The sequence below is a fragment of the Diceros bicornis genome, chromosome 4, assembly GCF_020826845.1.
Source record: "Diceros bicornis minor isolate mBicDic1 chromosome 4, mDicBic1.mat.cur, whole genome shotgun sequence".
NCBI classification, from domain to species: Eukaryota; Metazoa; Chordata; class Mammalia; order Perissodactyla; family Rhinocerotidae; genus Diceros; species Diceros bicornis.
The window spans coordinates 13,269,695-13,291,791 of NC_080743.1; the positions used below are offsets into that span (position 1 = coordinate 13,269,695).

Genomic DNA, 22,097 nt, shown 5'->3' on the forward strand with positions numbered 1-22,097 from the left:
AGTAAGGCAGGTGAAACGCAAAGTATTCTGTCACCTCCCCTTCAAAGAAACCTCTCTCTCTTCAGCCTCAGCTTTGTATATAGGCAGGAGAAGTGTGGACAGCTAAAGCTGGCAGAGCTAGTTTAGGACCATCAACTTAGAACATTCTACATGAATGGTCTGGTACCTCTCTTGAGAATGAGAGGCACACATCATTTTGTTGTCAGCTTTTGAGGCTTCTAATAGAGCATTCTGTTATTCGTCTACCATATCCTGACATATTATTACTGCTGAGGGATTTGTGACTTCCTTCAAGCAGAGACTGTATCACTCATTCTTATTTTCTCTGCAGTGCCTGGGATGGTGCCTTGCTCACTGAAGGCAGCTCATAAATGCTTGGGAAATTGAATTTAATTTTAAAGAAAGATCAACTTTCCCCTTCATTTCTACGTATGCACATACTACCCACCCTTCAGTACTTTTCCATGAAGCAGTCCCATTCCATTTCAGCCTCATTGATTTCTCCTTGTTTCTGATCTCCTCCAAAACTTTGCTAATATGATGTTTTATATCACCATTTAAATTTTTATTTATCTTGCCTCTTCAGTGAGACCCTGAGCTCTTTAAGGATATGGATCATCCTATACTTATTTCTTTAGAGAAGTTCTTAACAAACATTCAATAAATATTGAAATAAATACCATGTTAAATCAGATAAAAATCATCTTATCTATATATATTTTGGAAGGGACCACTCCTTTGTGAAATCCAGACAAGGATAATCATAAAACGTTAGAGCAAGAAGGGACTTCAGAGATTGTAATTCCCATAGTTTATCTCATTTTAATGTAGCAGTGCGTTACAAACGCTGCCTCCGTTCTCCCTCTGCTGATCATTCTAGTAACTGCACCTTCTTGAATCTCATTTTGGAATGACTAAACATTTCTCCAAGTTCCTGAAACTGGCTAAAGCCAGTTTTGTAATGTGCTATATATATTACTACACGTTCACACTCCAGAAAAATTGAAATTCTATTACCCATAGGTAATATTCCTTTAGGCACTTGGGTTCTGGAGCCAGATTGCCTGTGTTCACAAACCAGTGCTTCCACTTCATAGCTTGGACAACATCTCTGCCACCCAGTTTTGTGATCTGAAAATGAGAATAATAAGAGTAATGATCTTACAAGGTGTTGGTGAGGCTACATGAATTAATGCCTGCAAAACACATAGAACAGTACCTGGGAAACAGCAAGTCCTCATTATTCTTGTTGTTTGGTGGTGGTGATAGCTGTGTTTAATAACTTTCCTACCAATGACAAAAGTTTCTTATTTGTTCTTTCTAGTAGACTAAGCTCCTAAAAAAGACACACACACTCTGCTCTATTTATCTTTAGATCCCTAGCACTGTGCACCATGCCTGGCACATAATAATCACTCAGCAAATGCAATTTACAAATAATATGATTATTAAGAATAGTCCAGGCTCTGGACTCACACTACTTGACTTCCAATTCTGGCTCTGCCATACTAGCTATAAGACTTAATTTTCTGCACTACTATCACATACATAACATGGTGGTGATTACAGCTCCTACTTCATAAGATTGTTGTAAGAATTAAATTATGGTATGCATGAAAAAGACAATTAGATCTGGCACATAGTAAGCAATCAATAAATGTTAGATTATATTATTCATAAAGATTTCCTGAAGTAATGTTTATAAAGTAATATGGGGCCTGCTCGGTGGCGTAGACATTAAGTTCGCATATTCTGCTTTGGCGGCCTGGGGTTTGCTGGTTCGGATTCTGGGCACGGACCTACACACTGCTCATCAAGCCATGATGAGGCAGCATCCCATGTAGAAGAACTAGAAGAACCTACAACAAGGATATACAACTATGTACTGGGGCTTTGGGGAGAGAAAAAAGAAAAAGAGGAAGATTGGCAACAGATGTTAGTTCAGGGCCAATCTTCCTTGAAAAAAAAAGAAAGAAAAAAAGAAATTGGTACATGAAGAGATGACTTCTGTTTAAAAAAAAAAAAGTAATATAACTACACATGTAAGAGCATCTGACAGATCTGAGCGTGAATATTGACACTACCACTCATTAGAAATATGGTCTTCAACATGTTACTTAGCCTCTAAGCCTTAAGTTCTGATGTAGAATTCAGATAATACTACCTCCTCTCCTAGGTCTTTTGTAAGGATTAAATGAAATGGAGTGTATAAAATGATTAACACTGTGCCTGATGTATTATAATCATTTAACAAATAGTGATGTAGTTCTTGTTTTTATTATTAATATCTTTGCCACTAAGAAATTTAAAATCTAGATAAGAAACTAAGAAATATATATAAATAACTATAATGCAAAGTAAATGTCATAGAAATTAAAAATTAAAAAATGCTCTGATGATTTATGAGTAGAAGAGATCAATGTGGGCTCCAATGATAATATTTCCTAAAAGAAATAAAATTTCCATAAGGGAAAATAGGAAATAACCATAGATATTTTGGGCAAAAATAATTATGACATGAGGAAAGGTGAACAAAAGCAGGAAGCACAAAGCTTATCTGAGTAGTAGAGAAAGAGAGGCACAACTGGTAGATTTATTATGAAGTCACTCAACAAATTATTGAGTGTTTGTAATGTTGTACTCTAGACCTGCACAGTCCAATAGTGTAGTCACTAGCTGTATGTGGCTACTGAGTTCTTGAAATACGGTTAGTACAACTAAGGAACACAATTTTTAATTTATTTTCATTTTAATTAATTTATATTTAAAAACTGAAGCATTCCATATGAGCCAGCAATTCCAGTCCCAAGTATATACCCAAAAGGATTAAAAACAAGGACTCACACAGATCCTTGCATGCAAATGTTCATTACAGCATTATTCTCTATAGCAAAAAGGTGAAAGCAACCCAGGTGTCCGTCAACAAATGAATAGATAAACAAAATGTGGATATACATACAATGGAATTTATAATTCAGCTATAAAAAGAAATGGTTCTGATACAACATGAATGAACCTTGAAAACATTATATTAAGTGAAATAAACCAGACACAAAAGCACAAATATTTTGGGATTCCTCTTATATGAAATATCAAAAATAGGCAAATTCATAGAGATGGAAAGTAGATTAAAGGTTGCCAGGGGCTAGAGGGAAAGGGAAATTGTAACTCAGCAACGGCTCATTCTGCTCACCACAACCTTGAAGCCAATCAATTGCAAGACGAGTCGGTGGTTGAGAAAGGGATTTATTCAATTAGCCAGGAAAATTGGAAGATGGTGGACTCATGTCCCAAAGACAATCTTAAACAACCACATAATCTTGAGGCAGATATACAGGGACTAGTGGGCTATGGAGGAGGGGCTCAGGAAGGTTGACCATCTGGCATACGCAGCTGGAGGTGCCACTGTAGGTCTTTCGGCTGTCATCGATGATGGATGCCAGCATAGATGTTCTTTTACGAGGAGGTCATCATATACCTAAGAAATTCAAAAGAACAAAGTTATCATCTATCGCTAGAGGGAGGTACATGTGTCAGCCAGGGTCATAAAATCTACAGAGCATGCATATTTCCCGGAGAGTAGCTGTTAATCGCCTAGGCTATATGCAAGTTAGAACGTATATAGCTGTGTGGGTTAGTCAGAGGGTATTTTAAGTTACAACACGGCTTCCCTCAAGTCAAACTTGCCTTAGGCCAATATCAGGATGAAGGGTTATTGCTTAATAGGTACAGAGTTTCTGTTTGGGTGATGAAATGCTTTGGAAATGCTTTGGAAATAGGTTGGTTGTACAACATTGTAAATGTAATTAATGCCACTGAATTGTACACTTAAAATGGTTAAAATAGCAAATTTTATGTTATATATGTTTTATTACATTAAAAAACTATGCAGTACAAAATATTTTTCTGTTAAGCCTGTCTTTATTGTTTCAGTAGCTCTACATTTCACTTTAACTGTTACATTGTGTAAGATGTTGTATAATAGTGTGTGTATCATCAAGCTCATGTATAATTTCCAGTATTTCACATAAACACATCACCAATTGTGATGGTTAATTTTATGTGTCAACTTGACTGGGCCATAGGGTGCCCAGACATTTGGTCAAACATTATTCTGGGTGTGTCTGTGAGGGTGCCTCTGGATGAGCTTAACATTTGAATTGGTAAACTGAGTAAAGTAGATTGACCCCCCAATGTAGGTGGGCCTCATCCAACCCATTGAAGATCTGACTAGAACAAGAAGGGTGAGTAAGAGGGAATTGATTCTGCCTGACTATTAAGCTGGGACATCGGCCTTCAGGCTTGAACTGGAACTTACACCATTGGCTCTCCTCGTTCCCAGGCCTTTAGACTTGGACTGGAACCATACCACCAGTTCTCCTGGGTCTCCAGCTTGCCAGCTGTAGATCTTGGGACCTCTCAGCCTCCATAATTACATGAGCCAATTCCTTATAATAAAAAATATATATATATATATATATATATATATATATATATATATTTGGTTCTGTTTCTCTGAAGAACTTTGACCAACACCAATCTAGTCAGTATCAATGGATTGATTTGGTTCCAAATAATTTTTTCTAGGTATCAATGTAACAATTGTAATGTGTTTGTTTGAATATTTTATGCAGCCAGCACAAGTTATAGTAAAACCTATGTAAATTATAATTGGTAAGTAAATTGAAATACTCATAATTTTAAAATTATATTGTAATTAAATGATTTTCTAGTTTAAAAACAAAAGTATGGACAGATTTTAAATTTTGTATAAAGACATAACATAATGTAGAATCAAAGAGAGACAAAGAAGCTAGTAATATGACTGGAATGGTAAAGAAAAAAGAGACTGGAAGAAGATATGTTGCAAATTTCACAATTAATGGCAATTGAAATTTGCTGAGCAGAGTAAAATTTAAAAGCTGTTCTTTGCATGAAAACATGAAGGAATAAAGATGTATGCACCCCTATGTTCACTGCAGCATTATTCACAATAGCCAAGACTTAGAAGCAACCTAAGTGCCCCACAAGGGACGAATGGATAAAGAAGATGTGCTATATATACACAACGGAATACTACTCAGCCATAAAAAAGGATGAAATCTTGCCATTTGTGACAACATGGATGGACCTTGAGGGTATTATGCTAAGCAAAATAAGTCAGAGGGAGAAAGTCAAATAATGTATGATCATACATAAATAGAAGATAAAAACAACAACAAACAAAGACAGAGAGACAGAGATTGGATTGGTGGTTACCAGAGGGGAAGGGGAGAGGAAGGATGGCAAAAGGGGTGATTAGACACATGTGTATGGTGATGGATTGTAATTAGTCTTTGGGTGGTGAACATGATGTAATCTACACAGAAATTGAAATATAATGATGCACACTCAAAATTTATATAATGTTATAAACCAATGTTACCACAAAAAAAATTTTTTTAAAGAAAAACAAAACAAAACATCATCAACACCTTTAAAAAAAAGCTCTTCTTTGTATAAGAAAAATTAAAGATAATAAAGTTCATAATTTTAGGGTACATTTTCGGCAATTACATAAAGAATTTGAAAAAAGCAGTCTCCTCTCAACTGTGAAAAAAAAATCAATGAAATCAACCACCTAGAATCAGGATCAAATGTCCAATGGTATTGCTTTAATGATTTATAACAGGATCTGAGCTTGTAACTTTGGTCAGTCATAAATTGGCTTGAATTTTTGCACACTCATGTAAATTAAATTTATATAGAGAGGTGGTAAAAGAGCAATTATTTCAGTCACAGAAAAGACTAAAAATGAAAATGGTATTTTACAAAAGTTAAATATCTTCAATTAAGCCACCAAATAATTGGCTCTAGAATACAAGATCTTTCAAGCAATATCAAAGGCCAGTAGATTTAAATTTTGAAAAATTGCAAACACTTTTTTTGGCTTTAGATTAGTCATGCAATATGAAACACTGTCACAACTTAATATCCACATGCAAAAGAACAAAGTTGGACCCCTATCTCACATTGCGCACAAAAATTAACTCAAAATGGATCATAAACTCTTAGAAGAAAACATAGGAGTAAATTTTTATGATCTTGAGTTAGGCAAAGCCTTCTTAGATATGATAGTAAAAGCACAAGCAACAAAAGAAAAATAGATAAATTGGACTTCACCAAAATTAAAAATTTTTTTGCTTCAAAAGTCACCATCAAAAAAGAGAAAAAGTAACCCACAGAATGGGAGAAAATATTTGCAGATAATATATCTAATGAGGGACTTGTATCTATAATATATAAAGAACACTTACAACTCAATAATAAAAAGACAAATAACCAAATTTTTAAATGGGCAAAGGACCTTAGTGGCCTTTTCTCCAAAGAAGATATACAGATGATCAACAAGCACATGAAAAGATGCTTGACATCTTTAGTCACCAGGGAAATGCAAATCAAAACCACAATGAAATACCATTTCACATGCCCTAGAATGGTAATAATCAAAAGGACAGCTGATAAGTGTTGGGGAGGATGTGGAGAAATTGAATCCTTCATACATTGCTGGTGGGAATGTAAAATGTTGCAGCTTCTTTGGAAAACAGTTGACAGCTCCTCAGATGTTAAACATAGTTACCATATGACCCAGCAATTCCACTCCTAGGTATATATCCAAGAGAAACGAACCCGTACATCCACATAAACACATGTACATAAATGTTCATAGCAGCATTATTCCTAATAGCCAAAGAGTGGAAACAACCCAAATGTCCATCAACTGATGGATGCATAAATAAAATGTGGCATATCCATATACTGGAATATTATTCAGCCATAAAAAGTGAATGAAGTCCTGATACATGCAACAACATAGATAAACCTTGAAAACATGATGCTAAGGAAAAGAAGCCAGCCATAAAAGACCACATTTTATTATTGCATTTATATGAAATGTCCAGATTAGGCAAATTTGTAGAAACAGAAAGTAGATTAAGGGTTGCCAGGGCCTGGGAGGAGGTGAGATTGTAGAGTGAGTGCTAATGGGTATGGAGTTTCTTGGGGATGATGAAATGCTATAACATTAGATAGTTGTGATGGTTGCACAATTCTGTGAATACTAAAAACCATTACATTGTGCATTTTAAAAATGTGAATTTTAGGGTATGTGAACTATATTTCAATGAAACCATAGAGAAAAAAAAGAGAAGAAGAGGGGAAAAAGGAGGTTGGAAGAGAGGAAGGTAGTGTAGAGAAGAGGAGAGGAAAGACAAGAAAATGAAAAAAGCAAGACCTGCACTTGTGGGTTTTCCTCTCAATAAGGAATGAAGAACAAAGAGAGGGATAGAGAGAGACTTGAATGCAGTTTCAGAATGGAAGATAATCAATCAATAGAAAAAGACAAAGGGATTTAACAGATGATAGCCATGGATTGTAAATTTAATCTATAGTTTTCTTGGAGAGATATAAGTAAGAGATTACAATTCCTCCTATGTAATAATTTTATTGTTATAATATGCTTCCTAATATGTAACTCTGTGTAGAGATTGGACCAAGTAGGGCCCTGGCCTTTTATTAAGATTATATTATAAAAGAGGTTTGTACAAAAAGCACACAGGAAAAAGTACTTCATTTGACAAGAAACTTTGGGAATTTCACGAAAGGTGACATTTGAGCTGCCTCTCATAGGACGAGTAATAATCAGATGGAGATCTAAGAGGCAGAGTATTATGTGCAGAGGGAGTTTATGAAGAGAAATGGTGGTGTAAAAGAGCATGGCATAAAAGAGAAACGAGGTGGAGAAATCACATAGGGTTACCAAGGGTAGGTTCTTTTCTATTATGCAATGAGGTTTTAACTTTATCTTAAAAATGATAACAAGCCAAGATAGGTGTTAAAATTAGAGATACGATCAGATTCTTATTTTAGAAAGATAAATAAGGAGGTATATAAGAGGAAAAGGCTTAGGATATGTAGTTAATACTGTAGAGCTTTGCCCAGATGCCCTCCTCAAGGCCCATGCATTCATACCCTCACTGTTGGGGATATTAGCTCCTGATCGGTCTCAGCTATGCCCTTCTTTTGAAATTGCCTTGGTTGCAGGAAACTTCTCACCCACTAGTTTGATCTCTAGCCAATGACTAGCTGAGGCAGGGATATAGACTCAACTCCCTTGCCTTGATTTGGGACAACTCTGAAGAGCCATCCCAGCTCCAGAGCTTTCTGTAGAATTAGCTGAGGTCTCAGTTCCAACCACATTGAGAGTCAGCTTCTTCTGCCCAACACTCTCTTCCTTACTTCCTTAGAAGTGTATCTCCCAAGCACACTACTCAATAAAGTCTGCAGATTTCCCATTTCTAGAGAGACCACTCTAAGATTTGTGCATTATGTTACATCAATATTTAAAAGGCAACAAGTGGGCCGGCCCTGTGGCTTAGCGGTTAAGTGCACGCGCTCCGCTGCTGGCGGCCCGGGGTTCAGATCCCGGGCGCGCACCGGTGCACCACTTCTCTGGCCATGCTGAGGCCGCGTCCCACATACAGCAACTAGAAGGATGTGCAGCTATGACATACAACTATCTACTGGGGCTTTGGGGGAAAAAATAAATAAATAAAATTATTAAAAAAATAAATAAATAAATAAATAAATAAATAAATAAATAAATAAAAGGCAACAAGTTAGAGAAACCAAGAAAAGAAACTTAAGAATATCAGTGTAAGTGAAAATGGAGAACAAGAAAAGACTTTCTTTGTTTCTTTCTTTCATATAATAATGTGAAAGTCAATGGAAAGACCAATTTAAAAAGAAGAACTGGTCAACAGTGTTGACTGCTACTGAGGAATAAAATAAGATGAAGACACATCAGTCTGGCTTTTTATCCTCTTAATTGCCTTTCCATTTTCTTAGATCGGTGATTGTCTCTTATAGATGAGTCTTGATCACTTTTTTCTCCTGTCAAGTTAAAAATATATACAAGCCTGCTCCTATAGCTATCTATTACAAATCAGAAATTGAAATAGGTCATAAAGACAATAAAGGACTGATTTAAAAAATTAGGAAAAAGATTTATATTAAGAAAGTGTAAGGCAAATGAACAGGATCTTAGAGTAGTGCTTGGCATAGAATAAGCACTATGTCTATTAGCTATATTTTTATTTGTCTCTCCAGACAAAAATTTAGTGTGTTCATCTTAGAGTATTTTCCAGTTCACAGCATCATTTGATGTTTCAAAGCTGGGAAAAATGTGAGCAGGTGGATTAGGATTATATATGGAAAACATTTCTCTTGATTTTCTTTTATTCATTGATTGATTCACTTGACACATATAGTGATTTTTGAAAAATGACTCTGGAGTCAGACTGTCTGGACCTGAAACTCAGTACTGCCACTTACTGTGTGACTATGCACATATTATGTAATTGCTCTGATTCTCAGTTTCTTTACCTGTAAAATAGGAATAATAAGAGCACTTACTTTGCAGGATTGTTGAGAAGAAAACCTTATTTACATGTAAAAGAAATTCTGAATGGTGTCTGGTAGATAATAAATGAATATTTATTAGAGTTATTATTCATAAAGCTACTGAGCTTCAACTATGAATGCCAGGTACTCTGTTAGGCCCTGGCAACATAAAATTAAATAAATCAAAGTCCTTGCTTTCAAGGAAATGAATATCTAGATGGAAAACCGATATGTAAACAATCAATGATGATAAAAAGCACATAGTAAGTGCTAATAGAGATAAGGAAAAATTGCTTTGAGATAAAAACATAAAGGGAATTTAGGGCACAAGAAGGTATTTACACTTTATTTTGCAAGTGATTAGGAAACTTGGAAGGTATCAGCAAAGAAGCAGTTTCTAGACCTATATTTGAGAAAGGTAAATCAGAAACAATGTGAGGAATACACTGGTGGAAGAAACACTAATTTTGTGGTTATTGTGCTATACCAGGCAAGATAAGTTATAGACCTAAACTAACACAGAGGAAATAGGGATGGAGAAGAAAGTCGCGAGAGAGCAAAACTGGCAGTTAACTAATGACTGCTTAGGTGCGGCTGTAAGGGAGAGGTGCAGATCAATGAGGAGCACCAGGTTTCTAGGCTTGGGTGGCTTCCTAGATAATGGTACAATTAATCAGCAGGACTATAGAAAGAAAAACATGCGTAGGGGAGAAAGTGCCTTACACTTAGAGGCGTTGAGATTGAGGTGCTTATGGTATATCTAGGCAGGTATTTGAAGTACAAGTCCAGAGCTCAGAAGAGCATTATGTTTATAAGATTTATCAATACGGGCTAAAACTGAAGGAGTGGATGAGACTGATCAAAAAAATAATTTGGGGAAATTTATAAGAATTAAAACATAATGGGGGCCGGCCCCGTGGCTTAGTGGTTAAGTGCTCACGCTCCGCTACTGGCGGCCCAGGTTCAGATCCCGGACGCGCACAGACGCACCGCATGTCTGGCCATGCTGAGGTGGCGTCCCACATATGGCAACTAGAAGGATGTGCAATTATGACATACAACTACCTACTGGAGCTTTGGGGAAAAAAAGGAGGAGGATTGGCGATAGATGTTAGCTCAGGGCCAGTCTTCCTCAGCAAAAAGAGGAGGATTGGCGTGGATGTTAGCTCAGGGCTGATCTTCCTCACAAAAAAAAAAAAATGACAATGCACATAGGCCTGCCTTTAAACGGACTAGCCAGGAGATCCACTTGAATTAGTTTTTCCCAAAAAGACATTAGAATAATGCTTAGCACTTTTATTCAAGGCATAGGGAATTTCTCTTCTGCTAGTACTACAGTGATTAACTTATAATTATTCAGCCTAAGTAGCTGATATAGTTTTGCCAAATTATTGTATACACTCTTGATCTTCCTTCTTATAAAATTTATTATAATTATATAATAATAGATAACACATATAGCAATTATTCTATTAACTCAATCCTCACAACATCCCTATGAGGTAAATATGATAAAAAATGAAAGGAATCCTAAAGACTATGACATCATCTTTATAATCTTATTTCATCATATTAGATGCTAATAGTTATGATTAAAGAAATTTTTATATTAAAAGGTATAATGACTCTGATATCTATCAGAGTGGGATTGCTAGAGTATGTAGTAGTTCTATTTTTAATTTGTTGAGGAACCTCCACACTGTATTGCTTAGAGGCTGCACCAATTTACAATCCCACCAGTACTAACAAGGGTTCCCTTTTCTCCGCATCCTCACCAATACTTGTTATCTCTTGTCTTTTTGATGACAGCCATTCTAACAGGTGTGAGGTGACATCTCATTGTGGTTTTGATTTGCATTTCCTTGATGATTAGCGATGTTGAGCTCCTTTTCAAGTATCTGTTGACCATTGTATGTCTTCTTTAAAAATGTCTACTCAGTTCCTCTGCTCATTTTTAAACAGGATTGTTTGCTTTTCTTCTATTGAGTTGTACGAGTTCCATATATATTTTGGACATTAACCTCTTATTAGATAAATATTTTCTCCCACTCCATAGGTTGCCTTTTTGTCTTGTGTATGGTGTCCTTTGCTATGAGAAGCTTTTTAGTTTGATGTAGTCTCACTTGTTTATTTTTGCCTTTGTTGCCTTTGCTTTTCATGTCAAATCCACAAAATCATTGCCAAAACCGATGTCAAAGCACTTAGCGCCTACATTTTCTTCTAGGAGTTTTACGGTTTCAGGTCTCATGTTCAAGTCTTTAATCCATTTTGAGTTGATTTTTATATGGCGTAAGATGGGGGTCCAGTATTATTCTTTTTCAGCTATCCAGTTTTCCCAGCACCATTTATTGAAGAGAATATCCTTTCCTCATTGTATATTCTAGGCTCCTTTGTTGTAAATTAATTGACCGTATATATGTGGGTTTATTTCTGGGCTCTCTATTCTGTTCCATTGATCAATGTTTTTATGCTGATGCCATACTGTTTTGATTATCATAGCTTTGTAATAAACTTGAAATCAGGAAGTGTGATGCTTCCAGTTTTGTTGTTCTTTCTCAAGATTGCTTTGGCTATTTTGGATCTTTTCTGGTTCCATACAAATTTTAGGATTGTTTGTTCTATTTCTGTGAAAAATGTCTTTGGAATTTTAATAGGGATTGCATTGGATCTCTAGATTACTTGGTGTTGTATGGACATTTTAATGATATGAATTTTCCAATCGATGAGCATACAATATCTTTCCGTTTAGTTATGTCTTCTTCAATGTCTTTCATCAGTGTCTAATACTTTTCACTGTACAGGTATTTCACCTCCTTGGTTAAATTTATTCTGAAGTATTTTATTCTTTTTGATGTTATTGTAAATGGAATTGTTTTCTTAGTTTCTCTTTCTGATACATTGTTGTTACTGTATAAAAACACAACTGATTTTTGTACATTGATTTTATATCCCCCAACTTTACTGAATTCATTTACTAGTTCTAAGTTTTCTGGTGGAGTCTTTAGGGTTTTCTATATATAGTATCAAGTCATCTACAAATAAAGACAGTTTTACTTCTTTTCTGATTTGGATACGTTCTATTTCTTTTTCTTGCCTAACTGCTCCAGCTAGGACTTCCAGTACTATGCTGAATAAAACTGTCAAGAGTGGGCATCATTGTCTTGTTCCTGATCTCAGAGGAAAAGTAGTCCGTGTTTCACTGTTGAGTATGGTAGCTGTGGGCTTGTCATAAATGGTGTTTATGATGTTGAGGTACATTTCTTCTATATCTGCTTTGTTGAGAGCCTTTACCATGAAACAATGTTGAATTTATTCAAATGCTTTTTATGCATCTATTGAAATAAACATACAATTTTTAGCCTTCATTTTGCTAATGTGGTGTATCACATTGATTGATTTGCAGATGTTGAACCATCCTTGAGTCCTAGGGATAAATCCCACTTGATTGTGGTGTATGAGCCTTTTAATGTACTTTTGAATTCAGTTTGTTAATATTTTGTTAAGGATTTTTGCATCTATTTTCACCAAGAATATTGGCCTGTAATTTTTTCTTCTTGTAGTATCCTTGCCTGGTTTTGGCAACAGGGTAATGCTGGCTTTGTAAAATGATCTTGGAATGCTCTTCCCTCTTCTCTGATTTTTTGAGAGAGTTTGAGAAGGATTGGTATTAATTCTCCTTTAAATGCTTGGTAGAATTCACCAGTGAATCCATCTGGTCCTGGAATTTTCTCTTTTGGGAGGTTTTTGATTGCTGATTCAATCTCCTTACTAGTAATTGCTCTGTTCAGATTTTCTATTTTTTCTTGATTCAGTCTTGGTAAGCTGTACATTTCTAGGAATTTATCCAAGTCTTCTAGGGTGTCCAAATTGTTGGCATATAATTGTTTGTAGTAGTCTCTTATGATGCTATGTATTTCCGTGGTAAAAGTTGTAATGTTTCATCCTAGCTATAATTTTTATTTATTTGAGTCCTCTGTCTTTTTTTTTTTTTTTTTTTTGTCTTTTGGTAAGTCTAGCTAAAGGTCTGTCAATTTTATATATCTTTTTGAAAAAAACAGCTCTTAATTTCATTTATCTTTTCTATTGACTTTTTAGTCTCTAATTCATTTATTTCCACTCTTATCTTTGTTAATTCCTTCCGTCTATCAACACTGGGCTTAGTTTGTTCTTTTTCTATTCCTTGAGGTGTAAAGTTAGGTTGTTTATCTGAGATCCATCTTTTTTCTTTTTTGTTTTTTTTTGGTGAGGAAGATTGGCTCTGAGCTAACATCTGTTGCCAATCCTCCTCTTTTTGCTTGAAGAAAACTGTCTCTGAGCTAAAATCTATGCCAATCTTCCTCCATTTTGTATGTAGGATGCTGTCACAGCATGGCTTGATGGGCAGTGTGTAGGTCTGTGCCCAGGATCCAAACCCGTGAACTCTGGGCTGCCGAAGCAGATTGTGCGAACTTAACCACTATGCCACTGGGCTGGCCCTGTCTTTTTTCTTAATGTAGGCATTTATTACTATGAACTTCCCTCGTAGAAATGCTTTTCTGCAGTCCATAAGTTTTGGTTTGTTGTGTTTCCATTGTCATTTGTCTCAAGCTATTTTTTGATTTCTCTTTTGATTTCTTCTTTGACCCACTGGTTATCCAGTAGCACGTTGTTTAATCTCCACATATTGGTGAACTTTCCAGTTTTCTCTTTGTAACTGATTTCTAGTTTCATACCATTGTGGTCAGAAAAGATGCTTGCTTGATATTTCAATCTTCTTAAATTTATTAAGACTTGTTTTGTGCCTAATATATTATCCACCCTGGAGAATGCTCCATATGCGCTTGAAAAGAATGTGTATTCTGCTGTTGGATGGAATGTTCTCTAAAAGTCTGTTAAGTCTGATAATTCCAACTGGTCTAACACACTGTTTAAGTTTCTTCAATCCTTCCGTATTGATTTTCTGTCTGGATGATATATCCATTGTTGAAAGTGGGGTATTGAATTCCCCTACCATTATTATATTGCTATCTATTTCTTCATTCAGATCTGTTTTATTTGCTTTATGTTTTTAGGTGCTCCTATTTTGTGTGCATAAATATTTACAAATGTTATATCTTCTTGATTAATTGACCCATTTATCATTATATAATGACCTTATTTGTCTCTTGTTACAATCTTTGACTTAAAGTCTATTTTGTCTGCTAAAGTATAGCTACCCCTGCTTTCTTTTGGTTTCTATTTGCATACAATATCTTTTTCATCACTTCACTTTCAGTCTATGTGTGTCCTTAAAGCTTAAGTGAGTCTCTTGTAGGTAGCATACAGTGGGGATTTGTTTTTTTTTTTTAATCCATTCAGCTACTCTATGCCTGTGTATTGGAGAATTTAGTCCATTTACATTCAAAGTAATTATTGATAGGTATGGACTTACTATTGCCATTTTGTTAATTGATTTCTGGTTGCTTTATAATTCCTTTGTTCCTTTCTTACTTCTTGCTCTCTTCTTCTGTGATTTGATGATTTTCTGTTGTGGTATGCTTTGATTCCCTTCTCTTTATCTTTGTGTATATATTTGCTTTGTTGTTACTATAATGCTTACATAAAACATCTAATATTTATAACAGTTTTTTAAAAATATAACTACTTAACTTTGAACACATACAAAAGCTCTACATTTTTACACTCTAATTGCACCTAGATGCTAGCCACTTGAAACCCAGACCTTCGGGCAGCAACTGGGAAAGTATATAGTTAGGCCTCTTCCAGGGAAAAACTGGGAGGTGAGCATTTTTGCCTGCTCTCTCTGCTTTGGACCTGGATGTGTAACCATGGGGAGAGAAGGTGCTCCTGAGCCCATTCTTCTTTGTTTGCTACAGTCCTGTGGAACTCTTGAATGCAAGTCCCCTTGGCTATCAGTGCCAGGTGATCCGAGGGCCTGACCCTCAGGTGGCAGCTAGAAAAGCTGGGGCACAGATGTGTGTACAAGCTCCTTCCAGGGAGATACTGGTGACTTGCAGTAGCCTAGATAGAGAGGGCAGGATCAATGCAAATATGACTATTCACCCTTACCATAATTGTTTAATATTGTTCTAAAAGTCATAATGGAAGCAATTAGGAAAAAAAGAAATAAGGAGGAGGCAGAATATATAATTATGCAAATGACACATTTATATAACTGGAAAAAAATAAAAGAATCAACAGTAAAACTATTTTTGAAAAATAGAAGTTAGCTAGGTACAAAATTAACATAAAAATCAAAGGTCTTCCTATATACAGACATTGATTGTTCAAATTGACAGGATTTCCCAACCATTGGTAAAAAATACCAATGGCAGGTAAAAAATACAAATAAAGATTCCATTTACAATAAAAACAAAAAAGCAATATACTTAATAAAAAGTATGTAAGCTACATATGAAGAAAACATTTAAAAGCTACTGAAGGACATAAAGGTCACTCTCACATTGTTAAATTGAAACAGTTTTTGAATATGTATGCAATGATCTCCAAAGTATATGGTTACATTTTAAAAGCTAAGTGGACAAATCCCGTGTATAGCAAGCTTTTATTTGTAGCAAAAAAAAAATAAAATAAAATAGGTTCTAATACCTAATAGCTAGAACCTAGGTTCTAATCCCATTTTACAGATAAGGATATTGAGACACAGATGTGTTTAGCATATCTGAAAGGATACACAAGAAACTGGTAATGGTAGTTACTTTGGGAATGGAAGTAAGTGTTGAAATAAGAAGAGTTACTTTTTTCTGTTGTATTGTTTGAATTTTTTTTTTTTACCATGAGAATGTACTGTTGTAAGATTGTCACAAAGAAAAAGTGGTGTAACTCATGGAATAACCCAGTGGTCACTGTCAGAAGATGTAAAATTTCATTTCAGTCAAAGAATATGGGAGCATATGGAGATGTTTCCACAAAGCAAAAGAATAACAAGCATGCTCCCAGACTGAGGTCCCTCTGACAGCCAGTATCCTCACCTGGAAGCACCGTGGTTGCCTCTGGCTTTGGACAACTGCTTTATTAGTTTCCATATACTTTGCCATGTGTGAACTTTGAATCCTCTAATAGTATCTGTTCCTAATTTTCTGCCAAACACATAGCTGTCCCACTGAGACAACAATGGAATTACCTAATGGAACTTATAAATAATTTTTAAGCAAGTTATTTTAGCAGTCCAGGTAAGAGATAACAAGCTATATTGGGGAAGTGGCACAGGGGTTAATAAAAAAAATGATAACTATTAACTCTCTTTCATTATATTCTTTGGGGAGACTTAGTAAGAATTTCCTGAATTCTAGGAGCCTTTTGACAGACTTCCCAAACTTTTTTCTTTATCTTTCTGTAGATGAAAGAACACTTGACTCGCTATGAAGAAAACAAATCACTTTAGAAGTATTGGGTCTCAAACCTAATCTTTTAAATTAAATTTCTTATCCAATTTGTTCCTCTGTTAATTTTCTCTTGAGTGCTTACACACTGGCAGCTAAAACACCCTGTCAACCAGGTGATGCTTCCTTAAATTGCACTTCTATTGATGTCCCAGTCCTTAAGCTTGACCCAGTCTCCTTCCTTGATTCCCAAGCCTGGTACTTGGATTCCCTGTACCTTAGGGCACTGTATTGGCTACTGCTTATGGTCTACTCCCTCTACATCTAGTCTCTCATCTGGCTTGACATGGACACCCCAACAAACATCTCCAAGACCTGCTACTCTATCTGCTTCCTGGGATAGCCCCTAGAGTATACCACTTTTAACCAGATAGTCCCATCCCGAAAATGATCCCATGTCAAACTATCACTGCTGCCTCAGCTTAGGAGGTGGTGACAGAGATAGATAAGGAGTCCTTTAATCCCTGGGAACCAATGGTTGGGAAATCCTGTCAATTTGAACAATGAATATTCTTCTAATTCTCTTGTTCTCAGAATTCTGATGCCATTGTAAGTAGCCGCCACACACATTCCCCACACTGCCAACACACGTACACACATGTATACAACACACACACACACAAAAAAAACCTCTTTACCTGACACTCACCCTCAATGGCTTGAGCAATTCCTTCACTCTCTTGAGGACAGAAATAGAATCTCAAACATACAAGGAACTTTCCTAAACTCTCTATATAGCACCTTATGCTTCACCTTCACAAGTGAGCAAAAGGGTCTAAGCCAGAACCTCAGTAAATAGTACAAGCTAGATATCTCTTTGTTAAAGGTTGAATTATCAGAGGAAAAGCTAACCTATATAAAAATGTACAGCAAGAGGAGAGCAATGTTCTGATGACAAAGAAGGAAGAGGACAAAGTTTCACTTAAAAATTTTTCTGCCAAAAACAAAAGAAAAATCTTAGAAAATATTTACTTTGTGTTCTCAAGAACATTTAAGAGGACACTGGATTAATTAAACAAGAATAGTCTGATAAGAGGATATCAGGCCAATCCAGGTTTCTGTTAACCCATAGAGCACATCTATACAAATTAGAAAAAAAATGTCCCTTCCTCCCCTGTAGCAGGTTGCAGAGCTAAACTAGCAGAGCTCAGACTGAATTGTAGCCTCCAGCACAGCTCTTTAGCTAGGGGTACTTTTGCAAAGGAAAATTTGTGCACTTGGATGGCAACCAAGATGAGAAGAAACTCAAGGAAAACCAAAAATACAACAGCCAAACTATATTCATATTACAGACATTTATTATTCTGTGCCAAACACTGTATTAAGCACTTACTGTAAAAAATATGAGTAAGACTTAGTCCCTGGCTTGAAAGAGCACACAGTTCAGCAAACCAAACTAATGATATAAAATACAAGACTAAAATAGAAAGAAAAGCATAAAGAGATGAAAATGATAGGAGATAGGATAATAAATACAGAAGAAAATCATCTTTCTAATCTGTGAATAATAGAAAACTCTAAAGGATGAAAGAAAATAAAGTAAGCAAAGGAAATAATCAATGATACCCCAAGAGAAAACCTTACTGATTTAAAAAAGTATTTTATCCCAGAGTTGAGAATTTCCTAAGTTCCAGGAAAAATTAATAAATACAGTGACTTTTTAAAGCTTAAAAGTAAAGACACATTCTTTAAAAGCTCCAAACAAAAAAAATAAATTATCTAAAACAGAATGAAAGTATATTTGTCTTCTCCTTTGCAATTCTAAATACAGAAGAAAATAGAATGAAAACTAGGTTTAAACCTTCTATAAAGAAGAATATAAAGTTATTTCATTTTTATATTTGACAATTATATAAATATATGTTTAATAACGTTTTGAAATTTTTTCTTGACTTGAAGTAGAATTTAAAATAGAATGGTCTAACTTCCCAATCACTGTAGAAGATAAAGGCAGGTAAACCAGTCTTTTATTTATTTATTTTTTTTTGGTGAGGAAGATTGGCCCTGAGCTAACATTTGTGCCCATCTTCCTCTATTTTGCATGTGGGATGCCGCCACAGCATGGCTTGATGAGGGGTGCACCAGTCTGCGCCCAGGATTCAAACCTGCAGAACCTGGGCCACCAAAGCAGAGCGTGCAAGCCGAACCACCATGCCACCAGACCAGCCCTGGTAAACTAGTCTTTATAGAGGGGAAAATCATACAGGGTGGGGGCAGGAAGTTGTGCTGAACAACCCAGTCCAAGTATCTACCAATTATACTGTCTCTTTCTGACAAGCTATAGGATACAAGCCATGCCCACAGCCCTCTTCAGAGAGGTTTCTATGACTGTACTTTGTAATTCCTGACCTAATTATCCCAATAATAGAGATAATTATCTTATTGGTTGTTTGAATGTTAGACGTATGGTAAGGAATTATGTTAAAATGTACCTGGGATATGTTTTAATCAGGTGTGGTAAGACACGCAGACATGGAAATGATTGCCACAAAAGAAGAGGGCTACACTCACAGATCCCCAGAAACAGGATGCACAGCAAGCCATGCAGGGCCACATGCAGAAGCACCAGGGTTGGTTGGCAGGCAGAGGGGACAAGGGGAAAGCATGGACAAAAGATTTCACTGTGGTTTTTGTGGGGAAGTATGGGTGAAGCAGTGTAGGCAGATATAGGATTGGCTATTTTCAATAATTTCAGTGGGCTCTGGGGTGTATGGGCTACCCCTAGTTGTCTAATACCTGGCCGTGTGGTGATATTAGGGCAGGAGCATAGTGGTTTATCCTGTGAGAGCTTCATAAAGGAGGAAGTTGGTGAGTATGGGCTCTGGAGCGGTTGGTTTGCACATCAAACATGCACTCACAGGGGAGTCATTTGCTATCTCTATGAATTGGCTAACCCTGGGAGGGGCAATCTCTCCAGGATTAGCAAGGCCTCAAGATGTCAAAATATCATAAAGTACAGAAAATTAAAAACATGATTAATACACAAATGCTAACAGGATAGTTACAGAAGCAGAGAGATTTACTGAGAGAAATCAGTAAGTAGAATTCATAAAGCAATAGATGCCACAGGGAAATAGAACCATATAAAAGCAAAAAGCCATGAAATTCTAAGTTCTGTGAGAGCAGGGATTGAGTCCATCCTGTTCGCAGTTGAATATCTCCAGCAACTTTGATGTTGTATTGATATACATGCATTGAATGAATGAACGGATCACTCAGTCTATCCATCAATCATTCAACAGCAGAGAAAACAAGAGCAAAATGAGTCTACAGAAATGAATGCAGTAGAAGCAAAGACAGAGAATTCTAAGTCACAAAAGGGCAAAGTCCTCAAGAGTAGAAACAGACACCTTCTCCTGAAGGGACAACAGGAAAGCCAGGTCTCTAGAACCATGTTGTCTTTTGATTCAGGTTGCAGTTCTCAGTGAGATGGCTGTGGAGTGACTGAAACTATTTCCTCTCCTCCCCAATTTCACATGAATTCTTAAAAGAAGTCTTCATTAAGAGAACCTAACATACACTGATGTAAGACTAAGCATAACCTTATATCATAAAAAGTTTAAAATCTAAAATCCTTTCATTTTAAAGGATGAAAATAATTAAACTAAAATTTCATTCAATAAAATAGGAAAAGAGCCAAAAATCCAAAGAAATAATTTTATGAGAAATATTCATTCATTCACTAAACTTATATTTATTGAGCACCCTTAAGTGCCAAGTTTTGAGCAAGGTGTAAGGACACAACAAGACAGATACTGCAGGGCAGCAGAATTTGCTACCCCAAAATGTGTCTCTTTGACTTGACTATTTTTAAGAACAAAAGACTCAGACAGAAACTTTGACCTCCCCACTGACTGTAATTTAAGATAGAAGGCCTGTTCCAGGAAGGAGCTAATACCACGGATAACTACAGTATAATATGAACTAGGTGGGGTAGACAGGGAGGAACCCAGCAGGGCCCATTTGATCAAGGTCCTCTCCAGGTCTCATTGTCTCTGCAAGGCATGGCAAACATTTGCTTACCAAACATTTGTTTTTCCATCTCCATGTGAATTGCCTCCCTCCCCTTTGAAGTCTCAAACCATTACCAGAACATCTCCTTTGGCTGTAGCTACAGATGGCATTTAAGGTGGTATCTTCAGCCATTTTTGTGAGTTACTGTTTTCCTAGGTTTCTCCCATGTATACATGTTATCAAACTTGTTTGATTTTCTCCTGTTATTTTGTCTAATGTCAATTTAATTCTTAGACCAGCCAGAAGAACCTAGAAAGGTAGATGAATATTTGTTCCCCCCCACAATACAATCCCTATACTAACAGAACCTAAAGTATGGTGAGGAAGATAGACAATTAGACAATTACAAAGCAGTACAATGAAGAAGTGCTTTGACAGGGGACATTCAGGGTGCTATGTGAGAAAACCTTCTCAGATATGGAGGAATGACCAAGGAAAACTTCTTGAGTGAAGTGTTACCTAAGTTGGTAACAAAAGAAGGCTAGGGGATTGATAGTGTTTTGGGCCTAGAGAACAGTGTGTGGACCCTGAGGCAAGAGGAATCACGGTATTTTGGGGAAACTGAAAGAAGTTAATTATGGCTGGAAGGCAGGATATTGAGTGGTAAATTAAAGGTGGTAGACAAGAGATTGGATTGGAGAAGGCATTCTGAGACAGGCAGGGGGAAGGGTGGCACCACTGTATGTCCCTTTTCCCAGGAAAGAAAAGCTTTCCAACCCCCACCCCCGTAGAATCCGGCCCACATCTCATTGACAAGAACTGCAGCACATGGTATAGAGGGGGCTGAAAAATGAGCATTCAGGCTACCTAGACTCTACACCAGAGGATGGCAAAGAGAAAGGGGTTGACAATGGGGGCCAACACAGTACTGCACAGCAAGCAATGGTGTCTTGTTTCAGAAGGCATCTAAAGTTCTTCCATTATGGATAATCTTGTTGATAGATTTGGTATATAGCTTTTTATTACGTTGAGAAAATTTCTGGTTAGTCAAACTTTTCTGAGAGTGTATAATTATAAGTGGGTGTTGGTCTTTACTAAATGGTTTTGCTGCAATTACTTAAAGTGATTTTTTAGCCCATTACTGTGATAAATTATATCGATACATTTTATGTTGTTAAACTCTCCTTGCAGTCCTGATATAAACCCTATTTGATTAGAACATGCTACCTTTAAACATTTCACTTAGGACTTCTGCAACTATTTTCATCAGGAAATGGACCTATAATTTTATTTTCTTCTAATATAAGGTAAGGTACTATA

General features: G+C 36.2%; 1 long non-coding RNA gene across 1 annotated transcript; it reads right to left on the reverse strand.

Moving 5' to 3' along the window:
- Window positions 1–831: 831 nt before the first annotated feature.
- On the reverse strand, window positions 832–4,418 carry LOC131404075 (uncharacterized). The gene is made up of 3 exons (XR_009219721.1): window positions 4,319–4,418; window positions 3,194–3,478; window positions 832–1,131 (listed from the first exon to the last, which is right to left on the reverse strand). It is a non-coding gene; the product is annotated as an uncharacterized LOC131404075 (long non-coding RNA).
- Between the last annotated feature and the right edge of the window lie 17,679 nt (window positions 4,419–22,097).